Raw genomic sequence first — 7,692 nt, forward strand, 5'->3', positions numbered from 1 at the left:
TATGTATGTATATTTACTATATAATATAGAAGGGGCTAGCGTTCGATCCCATATATATATACAGTATATATATATATATATATATATATATATATATATATATATATATATATATATATAAATACATACATACATACATACATAAATATAACCATAGATATCATGAATATATATATATATATATATATATATATATATATATATTAATTGATGGAGGGTAAATCCATCATTAAAGTACACAAGTCATTGCAATATTCATCCTCTAACCTTTGAATTTTGGACGATCACTTATGTAATAATGCTTCTACGGCCTTATCCTTTCCTTGCACCTACAGTAACGTTCATCAGCAGTGTATCGCATCCCCGTACAAACACTGCGCCATTCACCCCTATCTTACATGTAATCTTGTTCTTCCTGGATATCAAGACCTTCTTTTCCAATATAGCTTTCCAACATCTCTCCAAGACCTTTTACTTCATATCTCACTACCTCCTGTCATTCCTGAGTTTTAAGTGTTCTTTACACCAACATTTTGTCTTGCATTCTTTTCTCATTACTAAGTCTGCTAAAAGACATGTGGTAATTTTTTTACCACTACTTGGTACTTTCACATTTCTCATAATATCTTTTTGTTGCACAGCAAATACTACGCAAGCCTTCCATTAGCTGGCCTAGCTCCTTTCATTTTTTTTTTTCAATCAAGATCCATACTTCACTTCCATAGAATAGAGTTGTTCTGACAACCCCTTCATATATTCCCAAATTTTCTTCCACGGATAATTTAAATCACTTATTAATCTTTCTCAGACATCCTGTTGTCTTTTCTTATTCCTTTTTCACATATTGTGATTAACCTATATTTTTATCATACCCTCATCCTTTAATCTATTCCCACTTGCATTCTTTTATCAACATTACTGAAATCCATCACTTGATCTTCCTGGTTCCTATTCATTTTTGGTCTTTTTTTTTCTATGAAAATCCTTCTTTTACTAACCCTTTTGAACACGTTTAGCATCTTCTACATCACCCATTCTACATACCATTCACAACTCATTTTCTCATATAAATTTCTTGGTTGGTTTCAGACCACCAGGCCCTTGTAAACAGCCCCAAGTTTTCATTTCATCTAAATTCACTGTACTTTTTTTGTTGAACAGCCAAGAAAACCTCACTGATGTGTCACAACCTCTGCCATAATGGACCAGGTGCATTCCTGCCATGATACTTTTAACAGTAGTTTTACTTACATAATATTCTTTATTGCTCTCAAAGGTCTATCGTATTTCATACATGTGTCCTCATCACCCTCTACTTTGTTTCGTTACTGATTATGTCCAAAGATATTTCAAAGTCCACGTATGACCTAAACAGAATATTTACTTTACTTTCAACCTTCTTTCATAACTACTTTATTATTTTCATAGTAAGGACTAGATTTAAGCATCCTATTCCTTGTCTAAATCTACAATGTTTTCCCCCTATTAAGCCTTTTTTACTCATATTTGTACTTCTATCTATATTTGTACATATCCATTTACATATATGTCGTTATAAATATATATTATGTATATATGGGTGTATGCTAGACACATACTCCAATTCCAATTAGAAAATATTTGTCTTTTTCAATTTTGTAGGCAAAATCATCTCCAAAACCCACCATGGAAAGTTATTTCTCTCATTCTATTTCTGACGGAACAAGTAATGTTTTGTACATTCAGAATACACATTCCGTTCATACCTTAGTAACTAGCAAACCAAATAATTTTCCTTTGAAAATTGTAAAACGGAATCAAAATATCACGAGATGGACCACATTTATACGTTTTAATTGCAAGCCATAAAAATCTAAATCTTTCTCTGTCACGAAAATATATCTTTGAAAACAGCACAGAGATTAATTACCGAGCCACCACTAAAAATCATGAGGATCATTCTACCCTGGATCTCAGCCATTAAGCAAAACAAGTTTGTGAATAGGGCAACAGGGGAGAAGGACATCTCAGAATCTACCATCATCCAGAAGACTTTTCTAAATTTGGACTTAAGAGAATAATGTCCCATTACAAATTTAAGAAGCATTACATGTACAGATATATAAGCATGCTTATATTTACATACATAATCGCCACCAGAAATGGGATGAAAGAAATAACTTTTCATGGTGGGCTTTGAAGATGATTTTGCCTACAAAATAGAAAATGGCAGATATTTTCTAACTAGAATTAAAAATGACTTAAATTATTAACCATTCTACTTGTTCCAGAAAAAAAAAAAATTGGCAGAAGTTGCTTCGTGGTTTAAAAAATGATTAATTATTCTACTTGTTCCTCAAAAAAAAAAGAAAACTTAGTAATTGCTTCGGGATTTAAAAGAAAATTTTACTCTAAGAATTAATTTCTTGAATTTACGCCAATAGAACTATAAGATATTAGTTTAATTGATAATAAAAGAAGTTGAATGAAAAAATTTACTTGGTATAAAGGATAAAGCTGAAGGTATTTCCAATGAATAAATATTAGATGTTTGATGTAATCCTTCTTAATTGAAGGTTTAGGAGTTAGCAAAATTTCTAGTTGACAGTCTCAACAATCTATAAATATTGACTGTGTTTGAAAATCAAATCCATGGTGCTTTTGTCATAATTTTAAAAGAGCTTTCAGTCACTAAAGTACAGAAAAATAAAAAACACAAGATCTCGCTTGTTCAGATATATCATAAAATTGTCTTATTTCATATCTCATTTACTTCTTGTTTCATTTATCTTTTTGTCATTGCATGACTCAGTGTGTATGCATAGGAAGCAGGAGGGTTGATAAATGAGGACACTCATCAGTTTCTTGCTGAAATACTTGATATCCTTCACGAGCAACAAGTTCAAAGTTTGCTCATTAAATATGCGTCAACACGAAGTCCATGTATATTGTAGTAGAGGTTATTAAAGATTATTATTATTATTGTCGAGATTTCTTCCTTGTGTGATCTCTTGATTAGACAACTGTGTAAGATATGGTGTGTTTATAAAAGATATAAAAGGAATGGTGACAAACTCCTTTTCACTATATTTTATGTACCACTGAAGTAATGCTCCCCGAATGATGATTATTATTATTCTATTTTTTTTCCCAAAATTATGAACAAAAAGAATTTTATACCGAAACATTTTCAATTTTAGGTCATTGTCAATGTTCTGTAACTCCGTAAGGACTGGGAACTACTTTTAAGCTTGTTCGCTTACCTTATGCCACCCTGACACTTGCATGACGTTTGGCCACGAATTTGTTGTGGCAAGTCGTGCCATTTTGGGGCACAAACTGGGAGGCTCCCGCACTGTTCACGGTTAGTTCACGATGAGTTCACGACGAATTCACGAATAGTTCACGAATGCGTGCCCGTTCGTGTCCACATTGACACGAACTGGCACTACGAGTTCGCGCAGAGTTTGCGCATAGTTTGTTAGTTTGCGCGCTTCCCGCATTGGCACGATGAGTTTGCGCAATTCGGACGGTGTCGTGCCGACTTAGCCTCGCCATATAAAAACGGGGCCCCTCCAACCCTTGGTCATTTTTGGATTGGCTTTGGAAGAGACAACATGCTTAGTGTCAGAGACACCATTGCAAAGAGGAGAAGATTCCTATACCTGGCAGATGCTCTAGTCATTGTTGAAGAGCAGCAGAAAAGGCTGGCAGAGGCAGAAGAGCAAGAAAAGGCAACCCCACCTCGAAGAAAGACACAAATAGCGCAAGGGCTGATCAAAGTTATTTGTAATTATATCATATTTTCTACCACAACAATATATAAACGATTTCCCTATTAATGCGAGTAAAATTAAATCACCCTCAAATTGAAAGTACGAATAATGTGAGTACTTTGAGAAAATTGCTTATAACTTTTTTCAACTGACAAAAATACGATGTTGCCTGCAGAGAGAGAGAGAGAGAGAGAGAGAGAGAGAGAGAGAGAGATTCCATCAGTCATTATTATTATTATTATTACTATCATTATTATTATTATTATTTTTATGATTATTATTAGCTAAGTTATAACCCTAGTTGGAAAAGCAGGATGCTCTAAGCCCAGGGGCTCCAACAAGGAAAATAGCCCAGTGAGGAAAGGAAACAAGGAAAACTAAAATATTCTAAAAGTAACAACATTAAAGTAAATATTTCCTATTTAAACTATAAAAACTTTAACAAAACCACAGAAGCGTCCAGGAAGCTCTATATATACCCCCACACCGACGCCAGTGCCACTGTCGCGCAGTAGTCGTGAACTGCTTGTGAACTGTTCGTGAACTGATCGTGCCATGCGCAAACTGTTCGTGAAGTGCGTAAACTAGTCGTGAACTGCTCGTGCCATCAGTGCGTGAAGTACACGTGACCATGTCAGTGGGAAGGCACGGCCACGGTGCGACGCGCGCATATTCGTGAACATGTCGTCAACTACTGGTGAACTTGACATGAGCTGTTCGTGAACTATTCATGGCAGTTCGTGACAGTCGTGTCATGGCAGGCATTGCCACGCAGTGGCACGCATCCTCCCGCATCGTCCCGACGACATCACGACGAGTTCACGAACAGTTTTTGCTTAGTTCATGACCCGGTTGTGAAATTTTGTCGTGACAAAAATTTTGAGCATTTCAAAATTCTCGTCACGACATGCCATGATGTCAGTTTATGACTAGTTTGCGCATTGGCGCGATTTAGGTCGTGCCAATGCGTGCCACAAATTTGTGCAAGTGTCAGGGTGGCATTAACCCCTCAAAAAATGAATAATTAAAAGAAAGCTTTATGCTTTCTTCTGTTTAACTATGAGCTCCAGTAACTTATATGAAGGGTATTTTGCTCTCTTCGATTAACATCTATGATGGGGAAAGGTATAAGACAGACAGAAATCTGCGTAGGGGAAATAATCCCACCTCATAGTAAAGTTGACTAATGGAATACACTGCTTCAAGTAGTATTTAAGTTTTGAATTAAACTTTCTGATTTTGCCAGGTTTTGAGTTTTATGTGGGGTAATTCCTTGTAAATTTTTGCAGTAGGTTACCTTGGCGAGATTTCTTCTCACCTGAAAATGCTACGGTTGTTGTATCTACTAAAAACCAACTCAGCATCTTGTATTGGATATTCAATTCTCAAGTGGTGGCGAACCTGCTTTCCAAGTCAATATAGTCTATATAAATTTGCAAACGCTAAAGAGGAAAGCAGGACTCCATACTAAAAAAGTAAATATTATTCTGATCGAATCATTGCTGTCGTGAAAAATCAAAGCATAACATTTAATACAATTTTGAAGTTGATAACTGAAAATTACATAAAGAATACTAACCTCATGACCTCGCATCCAGCCAAGAACTAATAGGTAGATTTCTGGTGAAACCGAAGTCATATGGATCAACTGTACTGAGAAGAAAACTAAAGAGTTTCCCAAAATACCAATACTGCATTTATGAGGATATTTAAAAGAAAAAAAAAAGTCTGAAAGCTTTGAATAAGAGAGAACTACAAGCTATCAAAAGATCACAACCAGTTTCTCAAGAGGTAGTGTTATCCAGGCAACAGTGCGTACCCTCCAAGATAGACTGCTTTGCCTTCAAGCCCAAATGGCCAATAGATTAAGCAGTGTTGGTCTTGAAGTTATCGAGCACATCTGGGAAGCTGTCGAGGCAAAAGTGTCATTGTTTAGGAAAGGAATTGTTGACATCGATTGTTTTCTGTTCTTATGGAGGAGAAAGTGAGATTAGTAGAAAGAGAAAAAAAAGAAAGAGAAAAAAAAGAAAGAAAGAAAGTGAAGTAAGAAGAAAAGAGAAAAACATGAGAAAATTAATGGGATGAGAGAGTTAGAGAAAGAAAAAAAAAATGGAATAAGAGGGACACTGAAATAGCGGAAGTAAAATGAGAGAGAGAGAGAGAGAGAGAGAGAGAGAGAGAGAGAGAGAGAGAGAGAGAGAGAGAGACCCTTACCTTATTGCCTTATTCTATGTTTGGGTTCCCCCAGGTCCCTTAGTGTGAGGCACCTCGTATATCCACCAGAGAGTTGCTAATGCATCTTCCGGTGTATTTTGCATCTTCCATTCTTGGATGGTCTGGGATGCATCTTAGGTGTTTATCAAGCTTATTCTTAAATACATCTACGCTTACTCCTGATATGTTTCTTAGATGAGCTGGCAGCGCATTAAATAGTCGCTGCATTATCGATGCTGGTGCGTAGTGGATGAAAGTCCTGTGTGCCTTCCTTAGTTTTCCTGGTATAGTTTTGGGCACTATTAATCTACCTCGGCTTGCTCTTTCTGATATTGTTAGCTCCATGATGTTTTCAGTAATTCCTTCGATTTGCTTCCATGCTTGTATTATCATATAGCGTTCTCTTCTCCTTTCTAGACTGTACAATTTTAAAAATTGCAGTCTTTCCCTGTAGTCAAGGTCTGTAACTTCTTCTATTCTAGCAGTAAAGGACCTTTGTACACTCTCTATTTGTGCAATATCCTTTTGGTAGTGTGGGTATCATACGACATTGCAGTACTCGAGTGTACTACGTACATAAGTTTTGTACAGCATAATCATGTGTTCAGCTTTTTTTGTTTCAAAGTGTACGAATAGCATTCCCATTTTTGCTTTACATTTAGCCAACAGTGTTGCTATTTGGTCGTTGCCTAATATATTCCTGTTTAACATTACACCAAGGTCTTTAATTGCTTCCTTGTTTGTGATTGTCTCGTTATTAGGTCCCCTGTATACATATACCATTCTTTCTGTTTCCATAATTTATTGATTCAAATTTACCGGAGTTAAATACCAACCTATTTATCTCCGCCTATTCATATTTTTTGTTTAGATCTCTTTGTAATGAGTTCATACCTTCATCACAAGAACTTTCTCTACTTATTCTCGTGTCATCGGCGAAACTTCTCCCTACAGAGTCTTTAACATTAAATGTTAACATTATATGTTAAAGCAGTTTGATAGTACGTTGTGTATGATATACAGTCTATATATATATATTATATATATATATATATATATATATATATATATATATATATATACATAGATATATATATATATATATATATATATATATATATATATATATATATATATATATATATATGTATATATAAATATTAATATATACACATAGATATATATATGTATATATATAAATATTAATATATATACATATATATATATATATATATATATATATATATATATATATATATATATATATATATATACATATATACTGTATATATTACATATGGTGACGAAATTAAATCTGATGAACAGAGCAAATGGGATGAAAGGAAAATGAATAATAACGACAAGAGGTAAAGCAACAGAAGAGGGTGGGAAGATAATGGTAATTTTTCTATGTATTTACACAGCACTTGAACACGTTGACACATTGTGATAGTTAAATAGATAGTTGGAGAGAGAGAGAGAGAGAGAGAGAGAGAGAGAGAGAGAGAGAGAGAGAGAGAGAGAGAGAGAGAGAGAGAGACCAATATTGCTCAATTAAAAGTTACAAACTCCAAATAGATTAACAGGCGTCCTTGGGGAGTTGCTGGAGAGAGAGCAAGAGAAAAGACAACGAAAGGGGAGGGAAAGCCCGTGGGAGGAAAACACAGAGAGAGAGAGAGAGAGAGAGAGAGAGAGAGAGAGAGAGAGAGAGAGAGAGAGAGAG

The sequence above is a fragment of the Palaemon carinicauda genome, chromosome 23 (assembly GCF_036898095.1).
Source record: "Palaemon carinicauda isolate YSFRI2023 chromosome 23, ASM3689809v2, whole genome shotgun sequence".
Lineage (NCBI taxonomy): Eukaryota > Metazoa > Arthropoda > Malacostraca > Decapoda > Palaemonidae > Palaemon > Palaemon carinicauda.